The 17969-nt window shown below is 37.4% G+C and overlaps 1 long non-coding RNA gene across 1 annotated transcript in view; it reads right to left on the bottom strand.

Moving 5' to 3' along the window:
• Positions 1–17969, bottom strand: part of LOC118156091 — a 318847-nt gene that overhangs the window by 141762 nt on the left and 159116 nt on the right. Inside the window, exon 3 of the long non-coding RNA XR_004746150.1 lies at positions 13422–13526. This is a non-coding gene — a long non-coding RNA (uncharacterized LOC118156091). The remainder of the gene's footprint in view (positions 1–13421; positions 13527–17969) is intronic.

Consider the following 17969-nt stretch of genomic DNA (forward strand, 5'->3'; position numbering starts at 1 on the left):
GGAAGGAAGGAAGGAAGGAAGGAAGGAAGGAAGGAAGGAAGGAAGGAAGGAAGGAAGGTAAAGGAAGAAAAAGAGAAATTTCTAAGCAAAACTTTAAAGTTACTAAAAAGTTACTACAGGCTGAGCAGACTGACAAAATGCTGAGAAGTGAACTATTAAAATGTACACTTTTGCATTTCACACTTTCCTCAAATGTCTCAGCACGTCTACAGACTGTTCTCAAAGTAATGTGGTTCTATTATGTGAATTCCATGTATTACATTCAATTGCACTACAAGACAATGTGTCTTTGCATGTATAGAGAGTTTTTTTTTACTTTGGTTACCTCTTCGTTATTAAACAACATGACAATTTTGACTGGTTTGAAGACTCAAGGCTAAGGAACAAAGTGTTGGATAAAACAAAGCAAAGCATGATTTTAATGATATCTTTAAAAAACATATATATATATATATATCATAAAATCATTAGCTTTTAAAAATATTCAATCTTTTTTTTTTTTTTTCTGAAAAAGAACCCAAAACATTTATTTGCAGAGTTGAAAAAATATATTTGGTATATAGAATTGAGGTTTATGAGTGAGCAACTTATATGAGATAAAACTTTCATATTACCCCTTTTTGCTATCATCTACTAAGTTTTTTTTTTTTTTTAATGAAAAATAATAATAATAATTAAAAAAAAGCTTGAATATACTGACATCTACAGCATTCAATTTGTGACTTTGTGGCAGAGCTATAAATACCTATGTACCAAGGGGGAAGAGAGCAACTGTTTGCAGGAAACGAGGATTATTGCACATCTCCAATCACCCACAATGTCAACATTCATACAGTAAAATGGACGATGACAAAAAAACATACACCTGAGTGGAAGACATTATCTAAGGCTAACATAAGCAGCATAAATACTTAATTTCCATGGAAATTGTGGACACTACATGACAGCAGAGAGTCAGTTTAAAAACACAGCTGCCAGAATGTGAGACGCCAGGTTCTCTGATATGATACGAAGGCAGATTGGATGTACATGGTAGTCAGAGCAGAACATTGAACACTGTTGCTTCATGGAAAGTTAATATGATGTAAAGTGTAGAGATTTTCCTACTAAAAACAATGTAAAATTTGTTTCTTTAATTTGTCATTGTCTCATAAATAAAAGATAAGAGGAAGATGGATTACAGTTTGTAAACACTAGAGCCAAACAATAATCATTGTTTGCTAATAAACTACAATGAAAATGGATCCATCCAAACCAGAAGTTGTACTTCAGCAATAAATATGTAAGAGGGTACTGTATGTTAATATCAATTGTTATTCTGGTTCTTTGAATATTAGTTTCTGCTTTTGTTGCTTTTGGATGGAAAGCAATGGGGAAAAAAAAAAAAAAAAAGAATCTTCCACAGGTTGAAACAAGTCAGCCTGTCAACAACACTTTTTCTGCCATACCTCAAGTTCCAGAGATTTCCAATTTATCAAGATAAATCACCTAGACTGTCAAATAAAGGCTAAATGTTAAACCTAAATATCTCATTATACAAATTTAAAATTTTATTTTGAATGCCATTTAAATTAAGTATTACATCAACACAGACAATCTTTGTATTTTTTCCTTCATATTTATTGCTCTCAGAGGCTTTGTCCATTTTATTGCTTTCTCCATTTCAGCTAGGTAATTCTGGTGATATTGGTACAAGAAGCTCCATAAAATTGCATAGTTTTGGACAGCTATAAAGGGTAGACCCCCTGTACTAAATGCCTTTGTCTGAACTGTTGAAACATGATTTTCAGACATATGAATGCTACAGCTGATCCATATTCTACAGCAATTACAGTCTCAAAATAAATTAGAAAATGGCAGTACATGACTTAAGAATCCTCTGGCAGTACAAAGATAGACAATTGCTGTGCACATCTTTGCGTAAGCCCTTTAAGACACTCTCTGAGATTCCAACACATAAGTAGCAAAAGATCATCTTTCAAACTCATTTTTTAATTCCAAATATAATAGTTGCACGTTTTGTGGCTGATTGGAGTTATCTGAGTTTGTCAATATCTTTGAGGCACAGGCAGCAGTAAGGAGATAAGAAACACTACACAAAAAATTTGCTCTTCCATACTTACAGAAAAGAGATTCAGCTGATGAAATACAGCTGGTTGGCTATTAAAGGGTTGCTATCTCTATATTACTTTTTTTTTATTTTTTATTATTATTTTTTTTTAGCAGACCTGTGATATCCTACCCATTCTTAGCTCCAACATTTCATCATACCACTCTATTTTTTATATTTTTCCAAAACCTTGATTATATTGAAAACAAACAACCAAGCAAACTAAAACTAAAACTAAAAAAAAAAAAAATCATAACTTCCTGCTCAACGTAATTGAGGTTAACATTAAAGGTTAACATTAATAATCAATACAGCTGTCAAAAAACAAACAAACAAACAAACAAAAACTTTATGCCCCAGCTTATTTGCAGAGCAACAGAACTTGCAATATAAGAAAATAAAAAAGTCTGCAAAATTAGATACTGAGTACATACATATATGCAAAGTATTTTTTTTTAGAACTTTGTGTGTTTTCTGACAGTGTAAATATATATTCAAGTTCTGAAAAAATAAAATAAACACATTCAAAAGGTATATATAGTAAATAATATGTTGATATTATGTGCATATTGTCAGAGTCAGCTAGTTACCCAAGATTTGCAATTTGGCAGTGAACAGCCTTTCTCTCTGGAAGTTGGTGAATGTTTTAGCAGTCTGACTGCTTTGTTTTTCATTTTGTGATACGTTTGAAATGAGTACTGTATGAAGTAAATGTCTTTAGTTTTCCCTATCTTAAATATATATATATATATATATATATATATAAACAAACAAACTATCTTCCCCCCCAAAAAACATAAGTGGCAACGAGGCCTCATATCTATAAAGATTATATTTTTTCATTATTTCTGTCACCTAGACCATTCTTAATTGCAGACCTAAACCTCTCTGCACTGGGTTCAGGGGGAGAACAGGAAGAAGAAATGAAGATCTCAAAAAATAAGGAAAAACTAATTTCCTTACCACAAAAAACTCATATTCTGCTTTCATCTTTCATAAAGTGGGCTTATTTTAATGTTTCCAGATTTTTTTTTCAGATCAAATGATATGCAAGTTCATTCTATGTGTCAGAAATTAAACTTTCCAAACTTTGAGCAAATATGAAGACAAGACTAGTAAATATAGCATTCAAAACTATATGTTTTCAGAGGGTTATACTGTTTAATTTCCCCTTTCTAATTTTAACAAAGACAATATCTGTATTAAGAAAACAAAACAACCACCACCACCACCACCAAAAACAACAACAACAAAAAAACACAACCAACCAACCAAAAACAAACAAACACCACCAAAACTTTCTTGAACCTGAAATTGTAGCACCAGCAATAAAATGCTTCTCTTTACTGAAGGAAATTGAATTGCCTACAGCAAGACTCATTATGACCTCAAACTAGTGATCACATATTTCCTATACAGGACAGTAACCATATCATAATCTAAAAAAAAAACAAGGTACTATATCCCTTATTTATTTCCCATTAAGGAGTAATACAGAGAATGGCTGAAGTCTTTTCAAGAGTAAAATGTATAAAATCAGTAAGGAACTCACACCACTATAAAACAAAGTGTATGACAACTACTTATAAAAGTGCAAGGATCTGTCTTAGTACAATAAAATTAACATATGTGATCCTGCATTTGTACTTTCACCGCCCTGCATGAGACCAAAAGAAATATCTCTTAAAACATACTGTAGTTTGCAGAATATACTATATATGTGCAAAGAAAATACTATAAATTTTGCAGGGTAAAAAAATTAGACTATGGAAATAGAATCATAGAATATCCAGAGTTGGAAGGGACTCATAAGGATCATCAAGTCCAACTCCTGGCACCACAGAGGTCTACACAAAAATTCAGACCATGTGACACAGAACACAGTCCACATGCTTCTCAAACTCCAATAGGCTTGGTGTAGTGCCTACTTACCTGGGGATCCTGTTCCAGTGTGAGACAACCCTCTCAGTGAAGAACCTCTTCCTGATGTCTAGCCTAAACCTCTGCTTCAGCTTGACACCATTCCCGTGGGTCCCATCACTGGTCACTAAAGAGAACAGATTGGCATTTTCTCCTCCACTCCCCCTTGTGAGGAAGTTGTAGACTGTGATGAGGTCTCCCCTCAGACTCCTCTTTTCCAGACTGAACAGGCCAAGTGACCTCAGCCACTCCTCATATGTCTTCCCCTCTAGGCCCTTCACCAGTTTTGTATCCCTTCTCTGGTCACTCTCCAACAGTTTTACATCCTTTTTATACTGCGGTGCCCAAAACTGCACACAGTACTTGAGGTGAGGCCGCACCAGTGCAGAGTAGAGTGGGACAATCACTTCCCTCGACTGACTAAAGAATACTATTCTCTAGGATATTCACTGGAAAAGACAAATCAAAAGTGTTTCATATTTAATAAATAACATTATATTTCAATAAAGTAAACAAAAATGTGTCATTGTCCCCTTTCCAGGCAATTTTAATTTCAGTTTAAGAATAACTTTAGCATAATTATCAGAATGGCCAATTTTAAGTGATAGGAGAAAAAAACAAGGACAGAATGAAAGGAATAAACCTTATCACAGTACCAGGAGTCTAAATAAAGAATTATGATTATTATATAATTATGATTTTTCTACAGACTATTTTAATGTCTTATTCGTCAGCTAGGAAACCAAAAGACACTTAGAAATTGAGGCAGGACAAAAGAATACCAGCAATACAGAAACAATGATTTTGAAAGATTTACAGTCCTTGCAAGCACTTTCTTCATGGATGGTGTTGGATTGCTTTGACTATCAGTAACAGAGAGTTTCTCTCTCCTTTAGAAAACAGGAAAAAAAATAAAAATAAAGTGTGACTATACAAGGAGAAAAGAAAGGCTCTATATAGAAACACAGAATCATTTAGGTTTTGAAAAAGTTCAGCCATCAACCTGACTTCCTAGTGACCTTTAGAGGTCTTCATAGTGGATGCTTGTCTTAAATGCTGCTTTGTGGAAAGATTTCAAGAATACTCATAAATTGTTAGTTGATATACGTTATCTTCATGTGCACATACATAGATCACAGACAATTGTGATGTACTACTCTGAGTAAGTATCTGAATGCATGTAAAATGTATGCATACAGCCAGAGCCAAAAAGATCTTTAGTGACTTTGTTAACAGAGTACCGTACATATCTAACAGGGAGAGAATGAACCACAAATCTCATAATGTATGTTTGTATTAGTTATGAAAGTGATTTGCTCGTGCAGGCCTGTACAGGAACATTTTGGCAAAGAAAAAGAAGGCTTCTGGAAAGAAAAAGCCTTAAGTAAGTGACACTTCATTGAACAGTCTGTGGGAAATCACAACTCCACAACATCTGTTTCAGCCCTTCAAATAAAATTAATTTATATTAAGTACATAAATAACTTACTATGCATATATCAACATAATCAATAAGCAACAGAATACTAATCACAACTGCCATTAAGATTTGTAGTGAAAGATAAGAATAAAGAGATAATTGCAATCAGAAAACATGCTGATTAGAAATAAATTAGAGTGGATTTTAAACAGTGTTAAAGAATAGAGAAGTCGTGCAAACAACATTCAAGAAAATTTGACTGTACGATATAGGACAAGTAACCTAGGAGGAATACAGAAAAAATGTACAGTCAGGGATCAGGTTAGGCTGTTCTTGCATCCCAGAAAGCCAACTGCATCCTAGGCTGCATCAAAAAAGGATTGGCCAGCTAGTCAAGAGAGGTGATTTTTCCCCTCTGTTCTGCCCTTCTGAGGCCTAACTTAGAGTACTGTGTGCAGGTCTGGAGGCCCCAGCACAAGAAGGATATTGATCTGTTAGAATAGCCCCCAGAGGAGGGCTACAAAGATGATTGGAGGGCTGGAGCACCTCTCCTGTGAAGAAAAGCTGAGAAAGCTGGGGCTGTTCAGCCTACAGAAGAGAAGGCTCCAGGGTGACCTTGTGGGGCTTTTCAATACTTAAATGCGGACTTAAAAAAAAAGATGGAGAGTGACTTTTTGCTCAATCAGATAATGATGGGACAAGGGGGGTGGTTTTAAACTAAAAGAAGGGATATTTAGATTAGATTTCAGGAGGAAATTCTTCACTCAGAGGGTGGTGAGGCAGGTTGCTTAGAGAGGTTGTGGATGTCCCATCCCTGGAGGTGTTCAAGACCAGGTTAGATGAAGCCCTGGGCAACCTGATCTAGTGGATGGCATCCCTGCCTGTGGCAGGTGGGTTGTAATTAGATGATCTTTAATGTCTCTTCCAATCCAAGCCATTCTATGAAAGCTAAAGTTCTGTTTGAATTAAATTTTGTCAGGGATAAAAAGGGCAACACGAAAGTCCTATATGGGTACTTCAGTGATAAAAGGAAGACTGGCAAAATTGTGGGCATTGTCCATAAGGAAACGGGAGACCTAGCTATCCAGGATATGGAGCAAGCTGAGGTATTCAGTGACATTTTTGCCTCAGTCTTTTCCAGCAATAGGTCTAGCCATGCAGCCAAAGTCCCAGGAGGCAAAGGCAGGGACTGGCAGAATGAAGAACCGCCCAGTGTGGGAGAAGATCATGCCTGAGACCATCCAAGGAACCTGAATGGTATGTAAGTCCATGGGACCAGATGACATATATCTTGACATATATCTATATGGTCTTGAGGAACTGGTGTGTAAAGTTGCTAAGGCACTATCTGTCAAATTTGATAAGTCATAGCAGTCTGGTGGCGTTCCCACTGAATGGAAGTGGGGGAAATATAAACTTTAAGGAAATAATAAAGGAAGACACTGGGAACTACAGGCCAGTCTGTCTCACCTCTGTGAGTTCATGGAGCAGATCCTCCTGGAAACTATGCACATAGAAAATAAGGAGGTGTTTAGTGACAGCAAACATGACTTCACTAAGAGTAGAACATGCCTGACAAGTCTGATGACCCAGAGGTCACTTGATACAGAGTTGAGACTGACTGTCCTGTAGTTTCCAGGGTCTTCCTTTTTTTTTTTTTTTTTTTTTTTTTTTTTTTTTTTGTCGTTTTTTTTTTTTTTTTTTAGGAATGCAGATAATGTTTCCCCTCTTTTAATCATTCTTTGCTTATCTTTTTCCTGTTCTTTACCCTGGCCCCATCTTTTCTGAGGGAATCAATTCCCACTTTTCTTTGTCTCCTGCAGTCTCTCATCTTACTGTTGATCTTTTTCTCTCTTTTTGGCCCCCTATCTTTTCCCTGCTCCAGACAATGCTACACACCTCTCTTTTTTTCCTGTCCCACAGAAATATAATATACATTTTTTTTTTATTTTTTCTGTATCTCTGAAATCCCAAGGTTGTCATTGGTGCCATTTAATTCCCTGTTTTTCTCAATGTTCATGAATGTTTTTTCCTGAATTTCTTCTGTATTTCAACTCTACCCTGTCTTTCACTAGAACAGCAACTGAGAGTAATAAAGAAAAGATTCTGATGGAAATGAACCATTGCCAGTAGTCAAACATTGTACTAAAAACAGAGAATGTGTGCAGCCTTTTACTTCCTTTCCTACTGTCCCGGTTTCAGTTAGGACAGTTATTTTTCCTCCTAGAAGCTGGTAGGGTGATATGTTTTGGATTAGGATGAGAAGAGTGCTGATAACATGCTGATGTTTTAATTGCTGCAGAGCAATGCTTACACTAAGCCAAGGACTTTTCAGCTTCTCGCTCTGTCCTGCCAGTGGGCAGTCTGGGGGTGCAGCAAGAGCTGGGAGGGGACAGACCCAGGACAGCTGACCCAAACTGGCCAAAGGGGTATTCCATACCATCTGACATCATGCTGAACAATATATAGGGGTGGCTAGCCGGGGTGGGGGGCCGGCTGCTCGGGGTTGGGCTGGTCATCGGTCAGCGGGTGGTGAGCAATTGCATTGTGCATCACTTGTTTGTACATATTATTATTATTATTATTATTATTATTATTGTTATTGTTATTATTATTATTATTTTCTATCTTAATAAACTGTCTTTATCTCAACTCACAGGCTTCACTTTCCCATTTCTCTCCCCCATCCCAGAGAGGGAGGGGGGAGGGTGAGCGAACGGCTGTGTGGTGTTTAGCTGCCAGCTGGGTTAAACCACAACACCTACCCAGCCCAAGTTCTGGTTTCCTCAGTTTTCTGTTCTTGTGTGACAATGACAGAGGAAGGCTATATTAAGTATCTGGCTTATTCTGATTTACATGCATCTCAACACCAAGATGAGATAAGTATATGCCAAGTTACACAGAGTTCTTTGTAGAGTTCTTTACCTTTCCCCAAATTATAAGTCTGGAGTCTTATAAGTCAATAGTAAAATATCATTTCAACAAAGTACTTCTGCTCTCCAGAAGTTACCTCTAATATCAGCAGTATGTTCTTTCTGCACCCTAAACTCTTAGAACAGCTCAGGAAATTTTGATTCCAAGAGAAAACAAGACAGGTTCCTCTAATGATTTCTGATTGAGAAGATAGTGACTTGCGACCTAAAAAACAGGGGAGAAGTTCTGACTTTGATGACTTATTGGCCAGGAACTCTAATGATTTCAGTATAAAACATGCCTGTGCATCCTAAGGCACAATTTGATTTCAACTGATTCTGTGTTTACTGAGACTGAAGATTACTCCAGGGAAGATGCTGTCTGTGCCACAGGGAAACTAATTCTGTTTGAAAAAGGTGTTGATAGATCCAGAATAAATAATCAAAGAATCATACATATATTCAAGTAAAGAGCTTAAGCTAATGTAAACATATGCATGCATTTTTCAAGTGTCAAAACAACAACGTGTGGTATAATCAACCCATATTCTATTGCCAATAATATGGCAAGTTTTATAAACTGGCTGAAGATCCTAGTCACTTAGTTCTCCTCTTAGGATGCCCCATTCTACTCCTAGATCACACCAACTATAGATATACAAACAACTTCCAGGTGACCTCCCTATGGAAAAGAATAAGAGAAGAGAGAGGAAGACAGAGAAATGGAACAAAAAAAAAATAAATGTAGATGTGACAATTATCTATAATATCACATCATCTGAGACAAATGTAGACTTCATGAAGCATACTTCATGCAAGTAGAAGTGATTTGCTTGAAATTTGGTATTAACTTAAAAAGAAAATAAATATATTGGTAAATTGTTATTTCTGTGAATAAGAAAATATTTCTCTGAAGGGATTGGGGGAGAATATAATGATTAACAAATTTTGATCACTTGGTCCAGAATTTTGATTCCAACTGCAACCGTCCACCGTCCCTCAGATAAACTATGAAAGCCATTGATTGCAATCAACCAATCACGAGGTCAGAATTTTCATTAATGTATAAGACAAAAGACATTTTCTCCAGAAGTTCCAAAGCAAATTCAGTAGCAGCAAAGTCAGAACATAAATATTGCTGTATGGAATTAAGAGGCCAAAAATAAAAGAATCAGGGTGAGGGACAGGTACATAACAGATAAACATAGGGTTTCAAAGTGATCAAAGGGTACCACAGAGAAGTATGAAATAAATATGAGATCCTTTACTTACGCCCCATTTCTTTAATCAGGAAAATCTGTCTTATGTTTTATTTTGTGTCATGCTGTCCTGGTTTCAACTGAGATAGAGTTAATTTTCTTCATAGCAGTAGGTGTTATGTTCTGTTTTGGATTTTGAATGAAAACAATGTTGATAACACCCTGATGTGTTAGCTGTTATTGAGCAGTGCTTATACAAAGTCAAGGAATTCCTGGCTTCTCATTTTGCCCTGCCAGTGAAGATTCTGGGAGTACACAAGGAGCTGGGAGGGGACACAGTCAAGGCAGCTGACCCACTTGGCTAAAAGCATGTTCCATATTATATGACAACATGCTCAGCAATAAAACTGGGGGGAGTTAGCTGAAGGGGGGTGAGGGTGGTGGGGAGTGGGAAGGGGGGGGGCTGTTGTTACTTGGGGACTAGTTGTCTGGTGGTGAGTGAGATTGTGTTTTTGTTGTTGTTGTTGTTTTTGGTTTTGTTATTATATTGTCCTTATCTCAACCTTATTTACCTTATTTTGATTCTCTCCTCCATCCCACTGCAAGAGAGTGAATGAGTAGATGTATCATATTTAGCTGCCTGCCAGGTTAAACCAAAACATATACACATGTCCAAAATGTTAGTTTTATAGAAAATATATGAACTGTCATTGACGTGAGAATTAAAGTTATTTCAGATGTGGGTCAGAGTTACACTGCTCTACCAGGCTGCCATGCTAAGTGTACTTGCTTCTGTTTTGGCACTGAGCGGTTTTATAAATGTTTTTCTGCTGCTGATCCCTGGAGGTCTTTAAAAGATGTTTAGATTTAGAGCTTAGTGATATGGTTTAGTTGAGGATTTGTTAGTGTTAGGTCAGAGGTTGGACTAGGTGATTTTGGAGGTCTCTTTCAACCTAAATGATTCTGTGATTCTGTGATGCTCGCTGAGGAGTAGGCCCATGTGAACCTAATAAGGTTCAGTAAGTCTAAGTGCAAGGTCCCGCAGCTGGTTTGGGGCGATCCCAGACATAAAAACAGACTGGGACAAGAACTCATTGAGAGCAGCCCTGCAGAGAAGGACTTGGGGGTTCCATTGAATGAAAAACTCGAAATGAGCATGCTCGAAATAGCATGCAAAAGGCCAACTGCATTCTGGGCTGCATCAACAGAGGCATGGCCAGCAGGTCAAAGAAGGTGATTTTCCCCTTCTACTCTGCCCTTGAGAGGCCCCACTCGGAGTACTTGCTCCAGATCTGGGGCCCCAAGAACAAGAAGGGCATAGACCTGTTAGAGCAGGTCCAGAGGAGGGACAAAGGATGATCAGAGGGCTGGAGCACCTCTCTTAAAAAGAAAGGCTGAGAGAGTTGGGGATGTCCAGTCTGGAGACAAGAAGGTTCTAGAGACATCTCATTGCAACCTTTCAGTACCTAAAGGGGGCTTATGAAAAAGACGGAGAGTGACATTTTTACACAGGCAAATAGTGAAGGAACAAGAAGGAATGGTTTTAAACTACAAGAAGGGAGATTTAGATTAGATGTTAGGAGGAAATTCTTTACTCAGAGGGTGGTGAGGCACTGGAACAGCTTGCCCAGAGAGGTTGTGGATGCCCCATCCCTGGAGGTGTTCAACACCAGGTTGGATGAGGCCCTTGGCAACCTGATCTGGTGGATGGCATCCATGACCATGGCACAGGGGTTGGAACTAGATCATCTTTAAGGTCTTCCAACACAACCTATTCTATGGTTCTATGACATGATTCTAACCTCCATTTATTTCCCTGTGCCACTCAAGATAGTTGATAGAAGATTCTGGAGTTAAGGACTGAAGTTGAAACTGGGGAGGAAAGGGGGGCAGGGGGAAGGTATTTTTATTTTTTTATTTGTTTCTCACCATCCCAGTTCATTTTTAATAAAATGAACTTTTGACAATAAATAAATTTTATTTTTCCAAGTGAAATCTCTTTTGTCCATAACAATAATCAGTAAGTGATCTCCCTGTCTTTGTCTTGTGCCATAAGCTTTTCCATCTTATTTTCTCACTCTGTTGAGGAGGGGAGTAACTAGCTGGGTGTGGTTCTAGCAGCTGGTGAATGTCAACACAGAACATACTCAAATAATTATGTGGGCAATTATGTGCAATTATATGGGTTTCATCAATGCATCTTCCATAAGCACCAATATTTCTCAGAGCAGGGAGAATCTGGAAATGTGAGCTACCTTTTAAATCTTAAACTTTCTAGGTAAAATCTCCTAATATGGCAGTAATTCCTGCTCAAAATGGCTGTCAGAAAGATAGAAAAATAAATAAATAAATAAATAAATAAATAAATAAATAAATAAATAAATAAATTGTTGTAGCTTTCAATCAGACAATATCCATAGGAAAAAAAAAATAAATAAAACTCATATCTTCCATTACATAAGAGTATGCAGTTCCAATTGTAATGAATAAACAATTACCTATTGACTTATACAAGTTCTATTGTTATATTACTGATGAACAGCTGTACAACCTGCCCTTTGGTCCAAAAGGGACCTTGTCCTTTATTCTCACCCTCTCAAAGCACACACCCTCAAATATATATATGTGTGGTCAAGAATAGGATGCTGGAACATTTTTAAGGTGACCACTTCTGTAGAAGTCTTGAAATGTTATGTTGAAAAATATGGAAGTTCTTTTGTTAAAAATAAAATAAAAAATAAAATAAAATAAAATAAATAAAATAAAATAAAATAAAATAAAATAAAATAAAATAAAATAAAATAAATAAAACAAACTAAACTAAACTAAAATAAACTAAACTAAACTAAAATAAAATAAAATAAAATGTAAAGATAAAACCAAACACAAACTATCTATAATGGAGATAGAATCAAACTAACAAATAAAACTAAATCAGAAATATCAGAAAATACTGCAGAACAATAGTGCCAGGTCCTGCACTTTGAGCACAACAACCCCATATGCAACACTACAGGTCTGGGGCAGAGTGGCTGGAAAGTGGTGCAAAGGAAAAAGTTCTGGGGGTGTTGGAATTCTCACCTGAACATGAGCCAGCAATGTGACCAGGTAGTCAAGAAGGCCAACACCATCCTGGTTTGTATCAGGAACAGTGTAGACAGCACGACTAAGGAGGTAATTGTACTCCTGTACTCTGCTCTGGTGAGGCCGCACCTCTACTCCTGTACTCTGCTCTGGTGAGGCCGCACCTCAAGTAATGTGTTCAGCTTTGGGTCCCTCATTACAAGAAGGACATCGAGGTCCTGGAGTGTGTCCAGAGATGGGCTACAAAGCTGGCGAAGGGTCTGAAACACAAGTCTTATGAGGGAACTAGGTTTGTTTTGTCTACAGAAGAGGAAGCTCCAGGGAAACCTTATTACATTCTATAATTAGAAGCTGTGGGAAGCTGGGGGTCAGCCTCTTCTCACAGGTAACTAGCAGTAGGACTAGAAGGAATGGCCTCAAGTTGCTCCAGGAGAGGTTCAGGTTGGAAATTAGAACACATATATTCTCAGAAAGTGTTGTCAGTCATTGGAAGGGGGTGCCCAGGGAGGTGGTTGTGTCATTGATCCTGAAGGTGTTTAAAGAAAGGTTGGACCTGGTGCGTAGTTATTGGTGGTAGGGGGATGGTTGGACCAGATGATCTTGGAAATCTTTTCTAACCTTAATGATTCTATTATGCTATGATTCTATGACTCTACATTTATTTTTATAAAATCACAAAGACATCCTGAAATTGGCAGTACCAATACAGCACAAAAATATTTTGATTTTCAAAGTAATTAAGGCAACCTGGTTGATTTACGCAATAGCATTTTTACCTTCAGGATCCTTGGATACTCCCAAAAGTTCAGGCTAATTTTCATTTAAGCAATACATTGGATTGGGTGAGCAACATGCATAAATCTCTCTCTCAGTTTCACCTGCTATAAAAAGACAACAATGCACCCTCATGCTGAATTCTTTCAAAAATGTTTAAAGTATATTTCATTGCTAAATGGGTGGATATCTGAATAGGGACAATATTAGTATTTTATTCAGGAAAATTAAGAATGGATAAACCTAACAGTTCATCACTTGGCAGCAACATAATTTTAATATAGCTTTAAGCTTTAAGCTTTAAGCTTTATTAGACTTCAAGCTTTATTAATCAAAAAGATATTTGTAATAATTAGCCACTTTTGAAACGTTTACTGCCAGATGACTCCCAAGATGTTGACTAGTGTTGTTTTATAAAGTAGATAGACTTGTTTTTGTTGGTAAGTTTGGAGAACAATAAAGATAAACAGATATCTAATTTTTATATTACTTTTCTTTAATAATAATAATAAAAAAGTATTATTGATCAAAATTTTAACGTATACACAACTATATATATATATTTTTTTCTATATGTTCACCATTCTGTTGCTGAAATAAGTATAAATGGCCTGTGTAATTACACTGAGTGATTTGGTTCCTAACTATTTAGAGTCCTTCAACTTAGGGAATAAGAAGAAATCTTTCATTTAAAAACAACAACAAAAAAAGAAAAAAATAAAATATTTGTTTAAGTTCTGTAGACCAAAGTACTGTTCACTAATGAAATCTATATTACAAACAAAACAAAATAAACAAAAAAAAAAGAAAAAAAAAAACTGAGATGAATCATCCTTTATTTGTGCTTGATTTTGAATAACATATTGACAGTAATATCAAGTATTTTTATGATAGGAATGCTATAATCCTCTAACAAAGCTGATTACATATGCAAGGAATATTACAGTTTTACTGTACTAGATACAGTTTCTAACACATTTGCTTTTAGGTTAGATTTATTGCACAAATCAGTACTGGTCTCTGTCTAAAGCACTGATAATCTTTTTTTTTTTTTTTTTTTTTTTTTTTTTTTTTTTTTCCAGCAGTAAAAGTGTTTTTACTGGTGTTTTTTCTTCCTTAATCATTATGATCATAATAATCTTAATCATCAATACAAAAAATGTTACATAGGTGTTGAGTACTGTAGAAGTACATGGGAAATTTAATGGCAAATTTAAAGAAACACATTTCTTAACAAAAAAAAAAAAAAAAAAAAGAGAGAGAGAAAAAAAAACAAAATCCAGTCACACCAAAGCAGAAATCCAAATAAATGGGGAATAATGAATTACTTCTTGCCCAATAGCCATATTAGCTTACATACACAACAACTTTCTGTAAAAGGAAAATCTCTACTATTACTAATCTAGAAAACAATTTTACTAAATATTAAAATGATATCATAGTGCTCAATGAATTTGATTGTTCAGGGCACAATGAGTTTTTGAACTGTTTATTGAATAGAGTTAAGTGCAAATTTTCAGCTTTACTTGCCTAAAAATTAAAATAATTGGATTCTGAAGACAATATATTTCAAAGCATAGTGAATTTTAGAACAAAAACTGGAGCTTGAAAAAGTATATAGGACAATATACTGTATATTGTGATGTACAAGTAAAGTTTTAATATATGATTATCACTTTAGGACTCTTTTTAATAGTAATTCTACTAAGTATTTTGTAGAATTGCTATACACCCCTTAAAAACATGCTTTTTAGGGTTGTTGACGTAGTCTAGGACATTTGAGATGATAAATTACTATAGATTCGATTGCATTCTTCTTATATTGTTGCTTTTAAAAATGGAAATTTAATGATCAATTCTCTGTATTGTGAAATCTTACAGCATGAAATTACAATTTATTTCTTGCAGAGAGAATTGGCTGTGCATCCATATTAAATACAACAGTATAATTTGACAGATCTTAGTTGCTTATTCAGTCTGTGATAATGTAAATTATAAATCATTATGCCTTAGGATCCTGTAGCAAATAATATTGTGTATACATCCATAAAACGAGACAGATATTCTAGAACCTATTTATTTCATAAATATTATTTTAAAGAAAAAAAGTTTTGAGGTAAACAGCTTACCTTTCTGTGCATGCCAAACACTTTCCATTCATTTGTGTATGGTCATGACAGAAAGCTTATTATTGTTTTTAAATGTACATAGCCCTTTGGACTTCTAGGGAAACTGGTTTGATACTATTATTCCTTGGTATTCCGATGATTTGCTTGGTTAACAGCACTGTGAAAAGGCTGGAACATCTCTCCTGTGAAGACTGGCTGAGGGAGTTGTGGTTGTTCATCCTGGAGAAGAAAAGACTCTGAGTAGACCTTATTGCAGTTTTCCAGTACCTAAAGTGGTCTACAGGTTAGCTGGGGAGAGACTATTTTTCAGGGAGTGTAATGACAGGAGAAGGATGGTTTTAAGTAGGACATAAAGGGGCTTTAAACTTTAGATTAAATATTCTGAGTAAATTATTTACTCAGAGGGTGGTGAGGCACTGGAACAGGTTGCTCAGACAAATTGTGAATGCCCCATTCCTGCAAGTGTTTAAGACTAGGTTGGATGGAGCTTTCAGCAAGTCAGTCTAGGGGAAGGTGTCCCTGCCCATGACAGGGGGATTGGATCCTGGTGATCTTTATTGTCCCTTCCAAACCAAACCATTCTATGATTTCATGACAATGAGCAGGGAATGTAAAACCCCATAAATTTATCCCTAGTTGCAGGGCAACATCTTTTTTACTGTGTACAGCATTCATCAGGTAACTGCAGGACTAAAATGGATCTTTACAAGAATAAAACAGCAAATTCTATGTGAAAGAAGCCAAAAAAAAGGTTTGGAGAAAATTCACGCTTAGAGAAAGCTCTTCATTATCTCAGAGGACTTAGAAGACTGCTTCCTATTGCTAGTGATAAGTTTCCAGTATACTTCGGGACTCACTAAAGCTATATTAACAATTAATATTCAAAATGTATGTTAAAGGTAACATGTATGTTGTCGGCTAGCAAACATGACGACCATCTACAAGAAGGGCCAGAGGGTAGACCCGGGGAACTATAGGCCTCTTAGTTGGACCTCAGTGCCAGGGAAGCTCATGGAGCAGATTATCATGTGGCACTTGCAGGGCAAGCAGACAATCAGGCCCAGTCAGCATGGGTTTATGAAAGGTAGGTCCTACTTGATGAACCTGATCTCCTTCTATGACAAGGTGACACACTTAGTGGATGAGGAAAAGGCTGTGGATGTGGTCTACCTTGACTTCAGTAAGGCTTTTGACACCGTCCCCCACAGCATTCTCCTCAGGAAACTGGCTGCTCATGGCTTGGACTGGCATACACCTCGTTGGGTTAAGAGCTGGCTGGATGGCCGGGCCCAGAGAGTTGTGGTGAATGGGGTCAAATCCAGTTGGAAGCTGGTCACCAGTGGAGTCCACGAGGGCTTGGTACTGGGACCAGTCCTCTTTAACATCTTTATCAATGATCTGGACGAGGGAATTGATTACACCCCCAGTAGGTTTGCAGATGACACCAAGTTAGGTGCGTGTGTCAATCTGCTCGAGGGTAGGAAGGCTCTGCAGGAGGATCTGGATAGGCTGGACCGATGGGCTGAGGCTAACATTATAAAGTTCAACAAGGCCAAGTGCTGGGTCCTGCACCTGGGGCACAACAACCCCAAGCAGAGGTACAGGCTGGGAGATGAGTGGTTGGAAAGTTGCCTGTCAGAGAAGGACCTGGGAGTATTGGTTGACAGTCAGCTGAATATGAGCCAGCAGTGTGCTCAGGCAGCCAAGAAGGCCAGCAGCACCCTGGCTTGCATAAGAAACAGCGTGGCCAGCAGGTCCAGGGAAGTGATTGTCCCCCTGTACTCGGCTCTGGTGAGGCCGCACCTTGAGTATTGTGTTTGGTTTTGGGCCCCTCACTACAAGAAGGACATGGAGGTGCTCGAGCGAGTCCAGAGAAGGGCTACAAAGCTGGTGAAGGGTCTGGAGAACAAGTCTTATGAGGAGCGGCTGAGGGAGCTGGGACTATTTAGCCTGGAGAAGAGGAGGGTCAGGGGTGACCTTATGGCACTCTACAGGTACCTGAAAGGAGGCTGTAACGAGGTGGCGGTTGGTCTATTCTCCCATATGCCTGGTGACAGGACGAGGGGGAATGGGCTAAAGTTGTGCCAGGGGAGGTTTAGGTTGGATATTAGAAAGAACATCTTTACTGAAAGGGTTGTTAGTCACTGGAATAGGCTGCCCAGGGAAGTGGTTGAGTCACCATCCCTGGAAGTCTTTAAAAGACGATTACAGAACCACAGAATTACAGAATCACAGAATTGTAGGGGTTGGAAGGGACCTCGAAAGATCATCGGGTCCAACTTCCCTGCCAAAGCAGGTTCCTTAGAGCAGGCTGCCCAGGTAGGTGTCCAGACAGGCCTTGAATATCTCCAGAGAAGGAGATTCCACAACCTCTCTAGGCAGCCTGTTCCAGTGCTCCGTCACTCTCACCGTGAAGAAGTT

The sequence above is a fragment of the Oxyura jamaicensis genome, chromosome Z (genome assembly GCF_011077185.1).
Source record: "Oxyura jamaicensis isolate SHBP4307 breed ruddy duck chromosome Z, BPBGC_Ojam_1.0, whole genome shotgun sequence".
NCBI classification, from domain to species: Eukaryota; Metazoa; Chordata; class Aves; order Anseriformes; family Anatidae; genus Oxyura; species Oxyura jamaicensis.